We start from the raw sequence: 20,786 nt of genomic DNA, 5'->3' as shown, positions 1-20,786 counted from the left end.
AATTCTATGTTTCTATTTTTCTATGCCTTCTCCCCAAGTATGAGGAGCGGCATGCGGTGAGAGCTGCAGTGCTGCCCGCTGTGTAATGTAATGGTGGTGCCGGACACACTGCTCGCTTTTAATACAAAGTACAGCGGGAAGCACTGAAGCCGCCTGCCCCAAATGGTCCGCCCACACCTCTCCTTCCTGTGGGGGCTAGCATTTAATGTTTTTTTTTTGTCTGGTGCATTGTTTTCTGTTTGGGCCAATGTTTGTTTTTTTGGGGGTCAGTGTTTTTTTTTCGTGTAGGGGAATATGTTTTTGTTTTCTTTGGGGTTTTTCCCCCCTATTGGGGATCAGTATGTTTGTTACCTGTTGGGGGTCAGGTTTTTTTTCCTGTGGGTTTAATGCTTTTTATTTATTTATTTGGGGGCCAATGTAATGGTGTTCGTACAGAGTTGCTGATGCGCAAGCACCACCAAATCTGTTATAAATGTGTTATGTTTTCCTTGGGGATACAGGGTGTCAGCTATTCACAGTATGGGCGTGTTATGGGAGTAATATGGGCGAGTTGCTGATAGTGGGTGCATACAGAGAAGCGGATTTGCTCGCTTTGGAGGCCATACTGAGACAGATGGACTGCACCTATTATAGGGCTGGTGAAAGTTTCAATAAAGTAGCTAATGGTGGAACAGCATTAGCATAAAGTTGCATATGCAACTACATCAAAAAATAAAAGGAAGGCTGCAACTGCATGCAACTCTGAATCAGATTCTAGATCCGCCCCCTCTTGACAGACTCCACCCCCTCAGCAGACCCCGCCCCCAGGGCTGCTTCCATAAATTTCCCGGGCTGGTTTTACATCCCAATCCGCCCCTGCGTGGCATCATATCGACGTTTCAAAGCCGATTGGCTTTTTCATTAGGATACACAATCAAAAATTACAGTGTAAAACTTACCTATATAGTGTGCATTTCATCTGGGCCAACAGCATTCAGCGGCTGGGACGCTGTTCTGCCGGGGTTGGGGCGCCCCTGGATGACGTCAGCGCACCGTGTCTCATGTAGCAGAGAATTCTGGGAAATGTAGTTATATGTCTGTAGTTCATTGCTACAGACACTCCGTGGTGCTGTGGAGAAGTTGCTTATTGCAGACTCTGTCTGTCATTCTATGACAGTGTCTTGCTGCCGCATCACCAGGGTCCCTCCTCCGGCAGATGAATCTGTTGATAAGCAATAAGAAAGTGCTAAGTGACATAGTGAAAATAACTGTTAAGGGAGCCCGCTCAAGGGCAGGGCCGGTGCAAGGCACCAGAGCGCCCCAGGCAAGTCGGGGTGGGGGCGCCCGGTGTCTGCCGCCCGGGTACCTGTCCTGCGGTGCTGTAAAGCTGGCGGCGGCGGCAGAGGGGGTCCCTGCAGTCAATAAGAAATAACGAGCGCTATCCGCCGGGCTATGCGGAAGCGCTTCTGTTTTGGAAACACTGACCGCATGGCGCACGCTGATTGGCTGAATCTCAGCCAATCAGCCTGCGGCCAGTGTTTCCAAAACAGAAGCGCTTACGCATAGCCCGGCGGATAGCGCTCGTTATTTCTTATTGACTGCAGGGACCCCCCGCTGCCGCCACCAGCTTTTACGCACATATACGACGCAGGACAGGTACCCGGGCGGCAAGGGGGGGCGAAATACCGACCTCCAGTGGCCGGCGCCCTAGGCAAATGCCTAGATTTGCCTAGTGGTGGCGCTGGCCCTGCTCAAGGGGACTCCTAAAGTGCAAAAACAAATGTAAAACGTTCTTATTGCTAAAAACATTGATTCTAAAAGGTGAACTAAAAAAGGGTTAAAATACTGGCATCAGCACTCCTGCTTTTTATGTAATAAAGACATTATATAGCTATTTTTGCTGTACTGGCTATTCTTAAAGCTCCAAATTATCTCTATACTAACATATGCATACTATTATGGAAGACCATTTATAAAAAGCAATTGAGTGACAGTTTTTCATTTAGTCCTTTGGGGGACACCGTGTCCAGCAGGTAGATCCATCTGGTCTCTCGTTTAATTAACAGTTTGGCCCTGTCTCCACCGCGGGTCAGGACTGGAATATGATCTATAATTTTGTACTGTAGATCCTCCATCATGTGGTTTGCTTCTCTAAAATGCCTGGCAACCGGCTGGTCCATGGGTTTCCCGATCAGCGCCGCTTTAATGGATGAGCGGTGCATGGCCATTCTTTCTTTAAACATTCGTGTCGTCTGGCCAACATAGTGTAAATTGCAGGGACACCAAATAATGTATATCACGAACCTGCTTGTGCAGGAGAGCACATGTTTGATCCGAAATTCTTTGCTTGTGTGAGGATGTTTGAAAGTAGAACCACGTTGAAGAAAATTGCATGTGGTGCAGGATATGCACCTGTAGCAACCTGGTAACTTTTTTGTATGTTTTTGTTCTGTTTGTATAATTCTGTGATGTCATTTGTGACCAGGATATCTTTTAAATTGCGGCCCCGTTTGTAACTGACCATTGGGTCCAGGGGTCTCAACCCCGGTAGGTCTGGATTGCATCGTATGATAGGCCAAGGGCCCTTGGTAATACAGATGTTGCTACAGTGAATTCTGAAACCAATGGAATACGGTTTTGTTTTGTTTTACGTGGTCTGGATTTTAACAATTGTGCTCTGGGCAACATTAAGATCTCCTGATGGGATCATGTGACTTTTTGAATTCATCTTTTGAAATTTGTTTCTTATGTTTTTCATGTGAATTAAAAATAGAAATTTATGTATTTAATATCCTCCTGTGCATACCTACCACATTTATGAAGTCTATGTATTCAAACTTTGATTTTAACATGTTTTTAATCTAATAAACAATGAATACCCACACCTGCAACTATGGGAACAATCAATCCAGGATATAAATACAGGGTCCCTGGACAGACCCTATATTCCAGCTCCTGATGAAGACGCGAGTTAGCGTTGAAACGTGTTGAGCACCATTTCAACCGCACCCCAATCTGCTCCTTTGCACATCAGACTGCACCATATATTGCACTTTATTCCGGACCAGTCTTCTGTTTACCTCCAGGACCCTTCTCCTTTGTTCAGCAGCTTCAAGCAGTGTCATGCAAGGTATGCATATACCAAAAGGACTACCCTACAAACATATGCTCTGAATAACCTGGACACACTGGGAAATTATCCGGATTGGACACTCTATGCGGCGACGTTAGCAAGAAGACTCCCAATATCATCCAGTATAACTGGTAAATATTATACGTGGAAGCCCATATTTATACAGATACCCCCCCCCCCTTTTTTTACAACATTGTGTGTTTTTTAATATTCATGTTTTTTTAATATTCATGTACTGTATTATGAGAATTCTCATTAAATTGTTTAATATGATTTATTAAATGTACAAACTTTTATTGTGGTGGAGTACATTCCTTCAGTATAAACCTAGCGCTGTACATCCATTCTTTTAACTGTAAGATCTCCGTCTTTTGTTGTAATAAGGTTGATTTTTTTGTAACCACGGTCTTCAAATTTCACCATGACCTTGTCCAACTCACCACTTAGGGACTCCTGGGTACTCGTAATTTGTGCAGTTCACATCATTTGTGACCTTGCCAGGCTCTTTTTTAAGGCTGGATGATTGAAACTACTGTCCGCCAACAGAGTATTGTGGTCTGACGGTTTTTGGAATATTGACGTGATGATGCGGTTATTTTTTACAGTTAGAGTTACATCCAGGAAATTCACTGATGACGTACTATATTGAGCAGTTAATTTTATCGGGGTATCCAGGTTTTCAATGTCCTGTAAAAGTGCTTTTAATGCAGTTTCCCCTCCCGTCCAAAACAGCAACAAGTCGTCAATATAATGTAAATACAGTCTTATGTTCCTCACGGTTTCTGGATCTTCAAAGAAAAAGTGCCGTTCTTGTTCGAACATAAAGATATTCGCGAATGCCAGGGCGACATTCAATCCCATGGCACAACCCCGGCGTTGTCTATAATATTCCCCGTTAAAGAGGAAATAGTTTCTTGTGAGGGTCTTTTCCAAGAGTGCCATAAATAACGACTTGTCTAGTGACGAGAATGCTGCTTTGTCTAAAAATACTTTTACTGCTTGCAAGCCTGCTTCGTGTGGAATGGCCGTGTACAGGCTTTTCACATCTAAAGTGCAGAGGATAACGTCATTGGGTAGAGGGTCCAGGTCGTGGAGGATATTTAAAAGAGAAGTGGTATCCTTAAGGTAAAAATCTTAACATGTCACATGCGACTGGATTAAAAAGTCTAAAAACTGAGAGATAGGTTGAAAAAGTGATCCCCTTGCGGAGATTATAGGTCTCCCGGGGGGGGGGGTTTCACGTTTTTTGTGAATCTTCGGGATCATGTACAAGACTGGAGTGATGGGAAAGGGTTGTATTAAAGATTTCACTTCTTTTTAATTGTTGTTTATTGATTACAGCCTGTGAAAGTATCCCATCCAGTTCTCTTTTGTATGTTGCCGTGGGATTAGCAAGTAATTTTTCATACGTGTCTTTATCCCCTAATTGGCCATCAATTTCTTCCTTATACTGTATGATGTCTTGAATCACGATCCCCCCTCCTTTATCTGCTGAGCGGATGACTATTGAGGAATCTTGTGCTTACTCTTTCAGTGCTTTTTGTTCAGCCGGTGATAGATTGTGGAAGATTTTAGGTTGTGCCTGTTGAAATCTATCCACAGATTTGTCTAAAAGATGGGAGAACGTCTTGATGGACGGATTGGAGGAGGGTGGATCAAAAGTACTGTGTGCTTTTAAGTGCATGGGAATCCTGCTGGAATAAGTTGCCTCTGTGCTCACTTGGTGTTGGAAAAATTCTTTAAGTCTTAAATTTCTCTCAAATTGATGGTTTTCTACTTTCCAAGCGAAATCATCGTGTGAGTTGGTGGGTATAAAAGAAAGTATATTATTGAGGATTTTTTCTTCCACCACAGTGAGTGTTTCTCCGGACAAATTATAAATTAAGGTTTCTTTTTGCTGGTTTTTGTTGCTTCTTTTGTTTTGGCCGCCCCTTCTCGTGGGTTTTAGGGTGGGCGACCTCTGCGTATCCGTGTTGCCACTCCTAAAGGGACCGACTGTGAAGCATTGGGTTCATCTGAATCCGTAATCATAAAATCACTGTCACTCTGTGAAGTAATATTTTCCCTCTGAGTTTTCTTTTTTTGTCTCCAGCTTAGTCTTTTTGGTTGGTAGTTTCCTTTGGGCTCTGATACCGTTAGCCATCGGTAAACCCGCTTATCCTCATAATCAGACGTAACGGTAGTCCATTTGTTCTTTTTATATTTTAGCAGGTCTTTTTTGTATTGGTCGCACTGTTGTTGCAGTTTGTTCCAGGTTTGTTGAAAGGTGGTATCTTCCATTTCTCTGCATGTTTCTCTTATTTCTGTGATTTTAGTATTGGCTTTTTTCAGTTCCTTGCCAGCTTCCTCTATAACTAAAATCATCAAATCAAAACTGCATTTATTTAAAACTGCGATCCAGCGCCTGCAGAACTCTGCATTGTTGCGTCCAATTGTGGGGCAGTTTTTTATTCTGAATCCCCTCGGGATCATTTTTGCCCGATAGTAGTCAGATAAGGTGCTTCCGTGCAATTTGTAATCAATTTCTTTCTTGTTCCATTTGTATAGCATTTGGTATATATCCTTCACAGTATTATCCTGTGGGGAATCCGTGGGCTCCGTGGGAAAAAGGATTGAGCCAATTTCAGCTTCGGTGAAGCTTAGAGTTTCACCTTTTGGGAGATCCATTTCTACAAAGGGCATATCATGCTGTTCTCCTCAAAAATCTGTCTTTGGCAAAGACCCCGGAATAGGGTCTGAAACGCGTCGGACCCCTATCCCCCTGCTGTGAAGGACTGTGAAGCCGGATTTGATTGCCTTTCTGTGGGACAGCACCCAGGACTGTGTACCTTTAAGCTCTTATGAGAACTGTTCTTCCACCACAGTTCTCCACCAAATCCGGTAATCAGCCTTTACCCTAGGGGTGTACATACTTTTATTGTTTTTATTTGTGTTTTATTGTATATACAAATAAATATTTATGTCAGTACTACACTATGTTCCCATGTTTCTCCTATTCACATATATGAAATCAACTGTGCGGAGACCCTGGGTTGACAGAAAATCTCCATTATATATGGAAATCTAAAGCTTTTGCCTTACACACGGAAAAGAGGAGCCGTCCTCCTCCTAATAGGTACCATTAAAATCCCTTTTCTTCACGTGGTGGTAAACATCTACAAAGGTTTCCTTTGCTCGATTATCCATTGAATAACGGAGAAGAGGAGACGCTCACCCCATACCAGGGATGTCCCTTTCCTCTCTTTATGGACCTTATTCTGGTTCAGGCGGCCAAACGTACGTACGTTCCGTATCAGCGTACGTATCCCGTATGCGGACGGTGAGCGAAAGTCCACCCACAAAACATCTGCATACGGACGGCCACAAAGACCGACAAAGGGGAGTGGTGTACACATGAGCGTACGCTACCGCAAACGGACGGATCTCCTCTTAGGCACCGGCAACTGGCGTACAACAGAGCATACGCCACCGTTTACGGACGTCTCTAGTCCGTTTTCCCACCGACATCTTTCGGCAATCTGAGCGTACGCCACCGTGCACGGAAGGGTCTCCACTGTTTTCAATGGAAAACTCAGCGTATGTCACCGATCGTGAGAGTGAGCGTACGTCCGTGCACGCTGGCATACCCTTCACATATATGGCCCTCATAATCTAGCCTTTCAACTATGATTAAGCCAATTAAATGATTTATTCTAATTGTTATTCAATTATTGTTTTATGTTACCTCAATTGTCTACCTTAATGAACACCCTAATAAAAATACATTTTAACCCTCCTTACATGTATATTTATTATGTTCTAATGTTGCATTTTAATCACTATCTATGTGTCCCCACATTGCTTTTACTTTTAAATAAAGTCATGGTGGTGTTTGTGTGTATGTACTAAATTATGTCCATAATTAGTTTGATCCGAATTTATAACATCTATACCTACCCTGATGTTATGTGTGATGTTTTAATCTAACAACATTAAACATTCATGCCTTTTCACTATGTGTTATTTAACTCAAAAACACACACATTCACACATCAATCGTTACCCCTCACCTCAAATTACAAATATAAGTGACATTACACATCTGAATGTACCTGCCCTTACAAACCCTCTAACATATTTCTGATTAAAAACACAGGCAACTTCTAACTTAACATAAACTTTTATTTTTTATCAAAATAATATTAACATAAAAACAAAATTTAAATGAGGGCCTCCAGTTGGCCAAACAGAATAGCCACATACAGCATCGTCAGGTAGATTTCCCGCAATATCTGGGCCACCTCATCCTGGTGCTGTTCAGTGTCTGTAGTGAAAGGAAAAAAAACATTATAATTAATATAAAATATACCCAAATCTTTGTTGTATTTTAACATAATAAGAAGTTGTGTGTTAAGTGTGAAGGCCACATATATTTTTCTACTACATTGAAGATGGGTCTGCTGTAAACACGGTACTAAATACTAATATGTTTACACACACATACTGTACATATTACATAACATTAAATAAATTCCTCCTTCTTGGATGAATGTATGCTGTATCCCAATTGGGAGGTTTGTGCTGGGGGACTCATCTCTAACTTCACAATTAACCTGTGCTATTTAAGGGTAATGACATTGTTGTGGCTTAACCACTCCTTACTTAGTAAAATGTTGGCCATTGCTGTACAAATTATAATCCTACACCTAAGTTAGTAAAGCATGCATCCGCATGGCCTCACACACTATTAACAAACCAATCTATAAATTAATGTTGCACATCATGCTGGGAAGTGTAGTTACACAACACCTGGTCCCACATAACTTCAACACCTCTGCTGTAGGATATGTCATTGGATGTACTGTTATGTCAATTACTCAAGGGGTGAGGCATGCCCACACTTATACCCCAAGGGGACCCTTGTTCCTGGAGGAGGACAGGCTACACCTCAGGGTCGCACTGCAGTGATATGTTGCAACTAATGATGATGTTGGATACACATATGTGGGTGTTGTGATTGTTTATGTGTAGAAATGTGTATGTAAACATTAGGCACATTATTTACTTACGGTAAGTTGTGCCATCCTGGTCTACGCTGGATGGGTGTCCTGTGGTTCTGGATGGGGGGGTCAGGAGCAAGGGGGATGGGAGTTGGGATAGAGGTAGTGGGTTGGAGTGGGGATTGGTAAGGCTTGGGGGTGGGTGGTGGGGAGTTGTAGGGGGGTTGGAAATGGTGTGGGGAGGGGGAGGGGGTGGGGGTAGGGGACTGGGTGGGGGTAGGGCTGTGGGTGGGGGGAGTGGAGTGGGTGGTGGTAGAGCAGTGGGTGTGGGTAGTGAAGTGGCTGGTGAAAGGTGAGGTGGATATGGGGTGGCACCAGCAGGCCCCAATGTCTCCTCCTCTTCCTGCTGCATTTCGGCCTCCTGCCGGGCTGCCTCCTCCCGGGCTGCCTCCTCACGGGCTACCATGCGTGCCCTGGCGCGTGCTGAAATGTTCATGTTGATGGTATAGAAATTGAACGTTGGGTTTCATGAAAATGGGGGAAAGAAAAATTCACATTTACATTCACATTACAAATGTACATGTAAGATATATATAATACATTTGTCATGCTAATTAATAGATATGCTACACACAAAATCTGACCCTATACATATACCCCCCCATATACCCCCCATATACACCCCAAATACACCCCATATACCCCCCATATAACCCCCATATACACCCCATATACCCCCATATGCACCCCCATATACCCCCTATATACACCCATATACACCCCATATACACCCCATATACACCCACATACTCATGCACATCTTTATAAAAACTACAGAAATCATTGCTAACAAACGCAGACATACATTTGTAAATATATACTTACATCGCCCAATATGGCACAGAATTGTGCTTAGCAGCACTGGCTGCTGCCGCCGCAGGTCAGACCAGCGCTGCTCCACCTGGCCCAGGCTCCTGCGGATGCCGGTCCAGGCAAAGATTAAGCGGCGGGCAGCGTTATACGCCCGCCGCTTCTCCGCATTCGACACATATGGGCCCCTGGGCCCCTGGCGCTGGTCCATTACTTGGACTAAGGCCACCAGCTCCACATTTGAAAAGGGTGCAGCCCTTGTCATAGACATATTGGCAATGGCGCAGTTATTAATTGCAGGTACATATATAACTTTTGGTGGTTGCTGATTGGTCTAAAACCTAGTTTTTGTATTTTTAACTTTATTAATCCATGTTACATTAACAATATGTATGCGAATAAAAAATTTCGCTGACCGTTCCGATATGCACACCATAACATACCTTATGCTTTCAATGTAGAGAGAGACATACTGTATATACAGTGTGTGAAAAATTATACACGCAACCATCTACTAATACATACGCTGATAACAAGGCACATACAACATGTTGGTGTATGACAAATTAATCCTCATAACAAATGTAAGGAAAGCATTGTAACGTTGGTATATTTATACATTTGTTTAAGAAAGCATACACGTACTCCAACAGAGACCACCTGAAAGCACTCATCATTGGAATGACATGTGCACACATTTCAACATGTAGCACACAATGGTCAACAACCTGAGCATGTACAGGTGAATGCTCAGGCGCGTGGAGACCTGCGTAATTTAAGTGGTAATTATCTGCCAAGATCATCGGCGGGAAATATCGGCCGGAAATATCGGCGTAAATTAGCTACTACATTGCGGGGAAAAATATACGCCCCTTGTTGAAGGCTGGATATTTTAATATAAATATCCAGTCAGATGCAGGCCAGAATTGCTGCAAACATGTCTAGCTCAGATGATTCCGCAGCTGAGGACGCTCTACAGAGAGCAAGAGCAGAATCCCTGCTTGAAAGGTTGAGGCAGAGGGAGCAGGAGAGGACAAGGAGGGCCCAAGAGCAAGGGGGCCCCTCACTAACAGGCACTGATGCAACGCCACCAGCTACACAAGGGCCAAGCAACCAGCCAGAACAAGAGGTTGCATCTCTCCAAACATGTGTGACCCAGCAGCTGCATGGCGAGGGAACTGGGGCCACCAGAAAATGACCTGCACCATCTAGGCTGAGTACTGAGCAGGATACCACCACCAAAAAGCGAAACCCTGCATTTCAAGAGGCAGAAATGAGAATTTTAGTGCCCAGAGCACGAGAATGGATTAAATTACCTACCAGGAAGCCGGTTGGCAGTGCAAGGAGAAATCTTTGGGAGCAAATCACAGAGGAAGTGAACCAGGTGTCAACAGTGGGAAGGAATTTGACATCAGTTAAGAAAAGGCAAGTGTGTTTCTCCCCCTGATAATGTCATATGTGTGTACATATGTTACATGTATGTTTTGAGGAAAATAGAAAGGTGTGTTTGTAGATAGTGCTACACTTCAATGACACATGTGAACACAACCATGTCTAATAACCCACATTAATATATGAAACATGCACCATTGGTGTGATGTGAGGTTATGGGCACAGTTCTGCTCATGTGAAGTATGTGATGGGACAACAGAAAGTGTGTTGTTGAAAAAGAGTTGTAGTAACATGTTCCATATGATGCTACTGAAACAAGGATGTCCAAACTGTGCACATGTAGCTGTTGAGAAACTACACATGCCTTCCCATAGTTACTACATGCCTTCCCATAGTTAAATTAATCCATAATATCAACACTGTCAAGCTATGGTGGGATGTGTATTTTCACAACAGGTGGAGGTGGATAATTTGCCCATGGCTGCTGTCATTTCTGCATAGTGAGATATGTACTGTATGTGCATTTAGCGGCCTAATGAATGAGATGAGACACTGAAATGCCTCCTAATAGAGACATTAATGTGTGTGTGTGTCAAATGTATGCATAAAAACAATAATACCACCCACACTAGGAAATGTTACGTAGTAATGATGTTCACTAGCACAGTGGTGCACATATCTCATGTTGATTTATTTTTGAATACATTTGTAGGTGATTAGACTTCAAAACTGGACTGAAGAGGAAGATGACTGACCGTTACAACCACAGCATGACCTATCCCATCCAGTTTGGAATATACCCCCCTGGAGCAGGACTCGTTGGAGGTCATTGATGTGGTTGAGGTCAGGGGGGTATCCAATATGGATAGTGAGCTCCCGGCGGAGGTCTTTGCTGGTGCTTTTGATGGTAAGTCACAGTAATGCATTGTTTGTGGTAAGAGAGATTGTTTGTGTATGTGATGGTGACATTGGTTTCAATTTTGATCCTAGAAGAAGCAGAAGCACCTGATGAACCTGCAGCATCTTCCTCTTCAGAGCCACAAGTGGAGCAAGTGGTCCAGCCTCCACCAATACGCCACACCCATCCACTGGCCTCATATGATGGCAGGTTGTTGGAGATGCTGGACAGGATCGAGCAGCATGGGGTGCAGGCTGCAGACCGTCAGCAGCAGTTTGTGGAGTTCATGGGGATTTGGAAGGAGACCAACACGCAGCAGTTTGAGGCCTTCAAACGCCAGAATACTGTATATATAATACCAGTCTGCTGTTGCATCTACTATACTACCGTATATATTAGAGATGAGCGGGTCCGGATCTCCGGGATCGTCAGATCCGAACATCGTGATCCGAGTCAGGATCCGAGCCGGCTCGGGAGTTCCCGCCTGAATTCCGGACTAAAACAAGGCAAAACGTCATCATCGCGCTGTCGGATTCTCTCGGGATCGGGATGTTATATAATACACACATGCTCCCCGCCGTCTTCACTCCATTATAGGAGAGGGAAGAGGGTGGGTTGGAGATCTGTGCTCCGTCCTCTCTGCTCTTTGCTCCGTGCTCCGTGCCCTGTGCCCTGTGCTGTGATTTATTTTGTGTGATTTTTTATTTGGTACTTGTTTCCTAGCAAGGCCACAATCGTTGGGATCGTGTACCTTTAAGTTAAGGTACACGATCCCAACGATGGACCCGATTTCCTTTGAAATCAGGTCCATTTTGCCGACAAGCGTATACCTGTGAAGTTATATGCGTCCCCTCGCGGGGCACGCTGCACTCGCCACACTTCGGGCTCGGTGGCTCGCTGCGCTCGCCACACTATATATTCTCAACTCCGCGCCGACGTGGATAGTAGGGGAATGAAAAGTCGGAGGACGCGCACCGCCGCCCCTCGCGGGCTCGCTGCACTCGCCACGCTTCGGGTTGGCGTCTATCGTGGGGTGGGGTTTACGTTGTAAATTTTGGGGGTCTAGGGAATATTTTACATTGAATCCAATGTAAAATTGGGTCCCAGGGACCCTATTCACATTTGATTCAATCAAAAAATCGGGTCGGTCGCGTCGATCGCATCGCATGCGACCAAATCGCATGCGATGCGATCAACGCGATTTTTCCGTCACGACCACCCCGATGTAAATCGGGGTGGCCGTGCTAGGAAACAAGTACCTTTTATGTTGTTGTAAACTAGGTGCTGCAGTGCTCACACGCAGGGGCTGCAGTGCTGCTGACTGTACACTCAGTGTACAGGGGCTGCAGTGTCCATAATACAAGGGGCTGTGTCCAGTGTGTCGGGGGCTGTGTCCAGTGTACAGGGGCTGTATACAGGGGCTGTGTCCAGTGTACAGGGGCTGTGTCCACTGTCCAGGGGCTGTGTCCACTGTCCAGGGGCTGTGTCCAGGGGCTGTGTCCAGTGTCCAGGGACTGTGTCCAGGGTGACAGGCTATATCCAGTGTCCATTGTAACAGGCTGTGTCCAGTGTGACGGCATATAGCTAGTGTCCAGTGTGACGGACTATATCCAGTGTCCAGTGTGACGGACTATATCCAGTGTGATGAACTTTATCCAGTGTCCAGTGTAACGGGCTGTGTCCAATGTGACGCCCTATATCCAGTGTCCAGTGTGACGGCATATATCTAGTGTCCCATGTGGCGGCATATATCTAGTGTCCAGTGTGACGGCATATATCTAGTGTCCCGTGTGGCGGCATATATCTAGTGTCCAATGTGAAGGCATATATCTAGTGTCCAGTGTGACGTCATATATATATATATACTCCACTCTTATTGATGTAGCGTCCCTGCATATATATAGATACACTGTTTTCCCCAACCATGGAGAAAAGAAATCTGCACATTAAACAAGCTCTATAAAGGATAAATCACGTTTTTTATGTCACTCATTAAAAAAGGTCATAAAACACATGGCATCATATTGCATACAAAAAAAGCTGCAGGTATCCATAACGGGCACTCTCCATAATGCCTGTGGATGCCCACGCTGGTCCCATAACATAACTGCTCAACAGCCTGTTTTGGTGGGGTGTCCACCTTTCTGAGGAGCACGTGCTCTTGAGAAAAACTTTAGATAATCAGTCATGCAGACACCATAGCAATATGAATTTAGTTTTAATTTGAATAAATGTTTAGCAGCTGGATGTTTAATTAAAGATCATATTTAAATTATGCTTGCACTTAAAATTGACATTTTGTTTGTTTTATTTACAGAACAAAAAATATTAATTACTTATTGTGCACATTTTAAATGCCATCTGCTTGCACCCCAGATATAGGAGTGGTAAGTGCGGTGGATCAATGCCTCTTGATTTTTTGATTAATCTTCTGATTAATATTTTTGAGATCACATCTTCCCATAAACCCCAGTGTTAGCTTTTAATCCAACATTTTCATAATTGCTTCCCTACAGTAGGTATGTTATAGCTGAAATGCATGGAGGTCTTACTTTTAAAAACATCTGTGCAGGTGAGCTTCAAACCAGGAAGCCTGTCTTATGTTTTACACTAATGTGATAAAAATGTCCAAGTTTACAATTCTGAGCAAACGGTAGGACTAAGTAAGTAAAACAAGACAATGGTTCCCCCAGCTCACTGAATGGTATTAATAACCAATCTTGAACACTACATGATAATATAATTCAGAGATATTGGTTACATATACCTGCGCAGGTGTATGATATGCCCCCAAGCCACGTCAAGGCTTCTCTGTATATTGGGGGTCCCTAGCGCTATATCTAGGTGCAGGGTGTGGCACCCCAAAAAGTATCATAATTTAAAAAGACCAGTGCAGCATGCCAGTGAGATACTATAGTGTTAATAAAAATTTGTGATAGGAAGCCGAAGCTATATATAGAGAGAGAGATGAAATAAAAAATGAAATGTAATTAAAATGAGATAGTGTTAGTGAGGGAAAAGTGTTAATAGAATGTAAGGACGTGCCACACTAAAGCCACCCAGCCCAACCAGTCCAGGGGCACCGCACACCACCGTTACCCTAAATTGGGTCTACGATTAACCAACAAGGAGCCACATGATAATGGCTCCTTACTTGATATATCTGAACTAAGAGCTACCTACCTCTGAATTATATTATCATGTAGTGTTCAAGATTGGTTACTAATACCATTCAGTATGCTGGGGGAAACAATGTCATGTTTTACTTACTCAGTATTAACCCCTCCCTTGCATGCACCTGAATGGTATTACTGAACTAATTTGAGCATCTACCACTATCTGTATGTAAAGGGTAGGACTAATCTGATGGGGTAACCGTTGACACAATTGGTTCAGCTTAACTAATTTTGCAACAATTGATACTAACATTTAGTTATGGATCTAGGCAACCAATCACATATAGTCATTTCAAACAGAGAATAAATGTGAACCTCCAAGGAGGTTCACATTTATTCTCTGTTTGAAATGATTATATGTGATTGGTTGCCTAGATCCGTGATTAACGTGATGCATATGCCCTAGAACACGGGTGTCAAACACAAGGCCCGCGGGCCAAATCCGGCCCAACAGACCTCGTCATGTGGCCCGCGCAGCCGCCACCAGCCTTCACCTTTTATTCTCTTTTTTGAGAGGTTTTTTTTGCACTGCCGGCGGCCATGTTCCTGTGGTCTTTTAAGATGTCTGCGGCCACAGGAACATGGCCGCCGGCCTCCACTGCTACGTGGAGGAGGGCCCGGCAGCCTGTTCCCTCCTATCGAGGCAGTGGCAGACGCTGGGTGGGGACGTCATGATGATGACGCCTCCCACCCACGCGTCTGTAGAGAGGGAGGAAGGCAGGCCGAGTCGGGGGGCCGCAGCAGGACAGGCCGCGGCGCAGAGAGTGGAATTGAAATTACTGGAGCTGCAGCAGCAGCAGTAAAGGAGCCTGAGGGATAAAATACAGTAAGTTACATAAAAAAACAATATATCTGGTGGTGGTGTCATGGCATTACTTTTATATTATACAGGGGGAGCAGCCTGTGGTGTCATTTTTATTGTACAGGGGGAGCAGCCTGTGGTGTCATGGCATTATGCCAAGACACCACAGGCTGCTCCCCCTGTATAATAATAATAATGCCATGACACCACAGGCTGCTCCCCCTGTATAATATAAAAGTAATGCCATGACACCACAGGCTGCTCCCTCTGTATAATAATAATGCAATGACACCACAGGCTGCTCCCCCTGTATAATAATTTGTGTCATGGCATTACTATTGTTATATTATACAGCGGGAGCAGCCTGTGGTGTCATTGCATTATTATTATACAGCGGGAGCAGCCTGTGGTGTCATTGCATTATTATTATACAGCGGCCCTTTGAGGGTGACCAAACTGCTGATGCGGCCCCCCGATGAATTTGAGTTTGACACCCCTGCCCTAGAATATTCCTTTCACTCTTAGGTGGCATCCACCACATGATTCCCACTACTAAGTGTGAGTTCCTATAGTATATTGTTGATGCGGTGCTCATTCATAAATACCCTGATGAGACTCGGCACTGCCAGTGACACATAACAGTGCCATTTGACAGGTGCGACGAGGTACCGGTTGCCTGTTATTATTGCTCTTTTCCAGCAGAATGAGTTGAACCTAAACCTCTCCCCCAGAATCGTCTGTGAGGAATCCTGATGGCGTTAAAGCGCTACGCTAACCCCGATGAGACCCGGCCCTGATGACGGTGCCTGGTGCATCTTTCGTCAGTGGCGGCAGGTTACCAGGGCAACGCGTGAGCCGCAATACGTCACTGTAGAGGTGGAGCGTAGTCTCCGTAACTTCAGATGAATGTAAGCCCTGGCACTATGAGACCTCTGTGCGCATGCGCGATTACGCGCATTGGACGCATTGGACGCATGCACACGTCATGAGCAGCCGGGATCTGTGACACACACGGAGGTGTATAATACATCCGAGCTACTGATTGGAGTATAGACCGGACACTCCATATTTGGAGTTCCGGGGGGGCGGCACTTTGTATCACTGACATCGTGGACCTGTTAACTAACCAATTAACTGCACAGTGGTGATTGTTTTAACCTGATTGGTGACTGCTATATAAACCAGACTGGGGCTCTGACTTATTGTGGGTCAGTCCAGGATGAAGGCTGGATAAGCCAAAACGGGCTCGTAGACTGACATATTGGTGATTATGTTCTGAATTTGATCTGAACCCATGTCTTTATAAATGTCTGCTGTTGCCATCAGTTGCAGTTGCATCCCAGTCATCTGTGTGCCGATGTTGGGTGACATATGAAATAAACCTGACTTTGCAAATATAACAAGGAGTGCTGCCTCATATATCCTTTGGATATCAAGTTTTCATATATACATATATATATATATATATATATATATATATATATATATATATATATATATATATATATATATATATATATATATATATATATATATATATATATATGTCTAGTGTCTGTATGTCTCTGAAACACTGCCAAGGGGGGAGGACAGGGGACAGTCCCCAAAAAACGTGACTGTTCCACAGAAATTGGGAAAGTTGGGAGGTATGTGATTTACAAACAGGAAGTGATGATTGTGTAAAATGTAACCTTAAACACTAGTCCACACATTCCAGATTTTACACAAGGGATGGCTATACAGGTGACTAGCTAGAAAGAAAGTTCAGCAGAGTACCCGAGCATTATTGAACCTGAATTTAACTCACTTTGTGAAATGTTGAGCTTGTGTCTTTTAACCAGCATATATATACAATACTGTATGTTTGCCAGTTTGCATCATTGCTACAGTAAGGTACACTAGATGTCCATATCAGCTTGAGATCATAGTATTGAAATTAATGTTTGGGTTGAAGTGCCTAGCTATTGAAAGAGTTCAGCAGAGTTCCTGAATATTTTGAACCTGAATTGAACTCACTTTGTGAAATGTTGAGTGTGTTACTTTTAACCCCAAATTTACACTATATGTGCCATTATGCGTCATTGCTACAGTTAGGTTCACTATAAGGCCAATAGCGGATTAGAGTCCAATTCAACTCCAGTGTCAAACGCAGGATTTTTAGAGGGGGATTCCATATGTTATCCAAAATTTCCCACTCTGGAGTAAGTTCGGTAGTCTGAGGAGTGGTAACAGCCCTAAAAATTGGTCTTTTTAAACACTGGTTACTGTATGAAATTAATATTTAACAGTACAGATGTTCTATAGCATAGGCTGTTTCAAGCATTTAACTAAAATAAGTGGTCAGGAAAAAGTTAAACATATAATAAAGAAATACACAAACATTACTGAAGCAGTGCTGCACTTTCTAAACTCACCATCTCCCACTTCATTGTAAGGTTCCTGTCTCTTGCTCCTGGCACCTGCTCTCCATTGCGATGTTGGAGGGCTCAGATCCACACATACAGTAAATGTGGTAGAAGAAGCTAGAACACTGGGCATGGGCAGCATCTCTGCTCTATCTCTTACACTGTATGATGTGGTGGCAGCTCTATTGATCATACTATATACCAGTGCTATTGTTGTCATATTGTTGTCATATTTTAAGGCACCTGCCAAGAGGAAGGGGGTTTTCGAGCAACCAGAAACCAGGACATGCCCCCCCCCCCCCCACATTTGCCTATGAACTCGGTGACATACAGTACTATAGCATATAAATTAAGCTTGGGGGGAGGTGCAGAGCCTACTGACTGTTTGTACTGCCTGAATGTTATTGGCCGGCTTATCAGCGTTCACCGTCCACTAACACAATATTAGTTACTTGTGTATTATCACGGCGCCCGATTTCATCTAAATCGCATACGATATTACATCCGGTTTATCGCCAGATTTGTGGCCGATTTTCGGCAGATTTTTTGGCCGATTTGATCTGCGATGCGAGTTTGCGGCCGATTTTTTGCCAATTTTCGCCCATTTCCTGCCGATTTGCATGTTATTCCATCCTTGCACACCCCCAGGTACTATGCGATGGTATGCGATGGTATGCGATGTGATTTTTGGGAAAATGCCCCTGATTGTACAATTAAATATCGCATAGCAATGCATGCCAGCAAGTGGCATGCGAAGCGATGTGATCCGCAATGTTAAATGCACCCCCATTGTTAAAGCCACCCTCACTATCAACGCCTTCCCGAAGTGTGGCGAGCGCAGCGAGCCCGCAAGGGGTGGCAGTATGCGTCCTCCGACCTTTTTATACCCCCACTATCCATGTCGGCGTGGAGTTGATTTTAGATAGTGTGGCGAGCGCAGCGAGCCACTGAGCCCGAAGCGTGGAGAGCGGACGAGGTTTACTTTCCATGTATTGCGCGTCCCCTCGCGGGGCTCACTGCACTAGCCAGCTCAGTGGCTCGCTGCGCTCGCCACACTATCTAAATTCAACTCCATGCCGACATGGATAGTGGGGGTATGAAAAGGTCGAAAGGACGCGTACCGCCGCCCCTCGCGGGCTCGCTGCGCTCGCCACGCTTTGGGTTGGTGTTGATAGTGGGAGTGGTGTTGACAATGGGTGTGCATTTAACATTGTAAGCACCCATCAGGGTGATTGTACAATTACAAATCGAATCACTTCACATGCATCGCATGGCATGCATCACATGCCACTATATCGCATGCGATGCACTACGATGGAAATCAGGGGGTGTGCAATGATGGAATAGCATGCAAATCGGCTGAAAATCGGCCGCAAAATCGCATCCGATTTTTGCATGCAATTTGCGGCCGATTTCGTGGGCGCCGTGATAATACACAAGTACCCAATATTATGTTAACCACTGAAGTTTTTGTTCATGAATCATTCACGACCCAGTTATTAAAGTGTACTTTGCATGACACTGATTCTACCATATGCCCTGAAATGCTTCAACTGGGGTGCCACTCCATGACATGCTGTAAGTAGTTGGCTTGAATGGCTCACTATAAGCAAATATGTAAGTGAAAGCATCTGTATATTGCATTTGCTGTATACAGGGGTAGATTTGGATGGAAACCCAGCCTAGCAAATGTATGTGGGGGGGGGGGGGGTATTAATCCTCATAGGGCCTGTTTCTGAGTTGGAGTCAATTGAAACCTTCCTTACAGCTTAGCTGCAGTTTAATCTGCATTTCTTAGATTTTCCAATAATATAGTAACATATGGCCTTTTCTAGTTCACTCTTTCTGACAAAATCCTTCTTAGATGGACAAAACCATGTACACTGCAGGGGGCAGATGTAACATGTGAAGAGAGAATTAGATTTGGGTGGGGTTTTCCTTCAAAGTGAGATCTATATTGCAGTTTAGAAATAAAGCAGTTAGTATTTTTTCTGCACATAAACAAAATAACTCACCCAAATCTAATTCTCTCTGCACATTTTACATTTGCCCCCCTGCAGTGCACATGGGGCCTTATTCTGGTTATTGCGGTCCATTCCGAATTCTTCGGAAATGACCGAACGCCACGCACGGCGGACATTCTAAGAACACACGCCCACAGCTCGTCCGCATCCCTTCGGACGGACTGGCTAAGAAGAGGGAGTGTCTTCGGACTACATCCAAATGTGCGTGTGCAGTGGGAACACAAAGATTCTGCACTGTCTTACAGTGGCCGAATGGAAGGGAAGCTGACCGTACGCACCGAGTTGGTGTATTTCCGCAAACCTCACTAATCTATTCGGAACTCATGCTTCTGTAACATGACACACTTATCCAATTAGCCAACCTCATAACACATAGATTAATTTTTTTTTTTTTTGCGAATACATTTTTATTGAGTTTTTTTGCATAAATTTGCACAGAATAAAGACTTTGTGTATACAATAGACAAAGACATGCATCAAAAACAAACTGGAACCTTTATCTAAATTTACGTAATATCAGTTGTTTGTATTAATGTAGTTTAAGTTACTCAGCACAAAAGTCCAACGGTAGACCAAGTCAAATATTGAGTGTCGAAGAAGGAGAGGCTTCAGAGCCAGTGAGAAAAAAAGACAAAAAAGAAAACGAGAGAAAAGGGGGAAGATGTAGGTAGAAAGGGGCTGAAGAAAGGGGTTGGGGTAATGGATGTGGTCTCTCTGGTATCAAGTCTCTAAGAGTAGATGAAATGAAAGGGTGCTAGTAGTGGTCAAATTACATTATATTTGTATAGTGTTCCGACTCTTTAAAGGTCAGCCAGGGCAACCAGGTTGAATTGAATGATGCGCGTCTAGATTCTAATGAGGAAATAAGGTCCTCCATAGCCATGTAATGGTCTAAGCGACTGCACCATTCTTGCATGGTTGGGGGAGAGTTGGACTTCCAGTGGACCGGGATTACTGCTTTCGATGCGCTAAGTAGGTGTCGTAGTAAGGTGTTCTTTTGTGTTGAGTATGGCATATGGGTAAGATTGAGAAGCCAAAAAATGGGTGTGGAGGGAAGGTCTTCCTGCAGAATAATGTTGGCGGCGCGGATTACCGAGCCCCAGTAGGGTTTAATATTCTGACATTCCC

At 44.1% G+C, this 20,786-nt stretch overlaps 1 protein-coding gene across 1 annotated transcript in view; it reads left to right on the top strand.

The window, feature by feature from the left end:
- The window catches only part of TENM3 (teneurin transmembrane protein 3), a 2,716,013-nt gene that overhangs the window by 937,399 nt on the left and 1,757,828 nt on the right, over positions 1 to 20,786 (top strand). The window lies entirely within an intron of this gene.

This window comes from Crinia signifera, chromosome 1, assembly GCF_055691185.1.
Source record: "Crinia signifera chromosome 1, ASM5569118v1, whole genome shotgun sequence".
NCBI classification, from domain to species: Eukaryota; Metazoa; Chordata; class Amphibia; order Anura; family Myobatrachidae; genus Crinia; species Crinia signifera.
The sequence above is the reverse complement of the archived record's forward strand: the minus strand, read 5'-3'. Positions and strand labels throughout refer to the sequence as shown.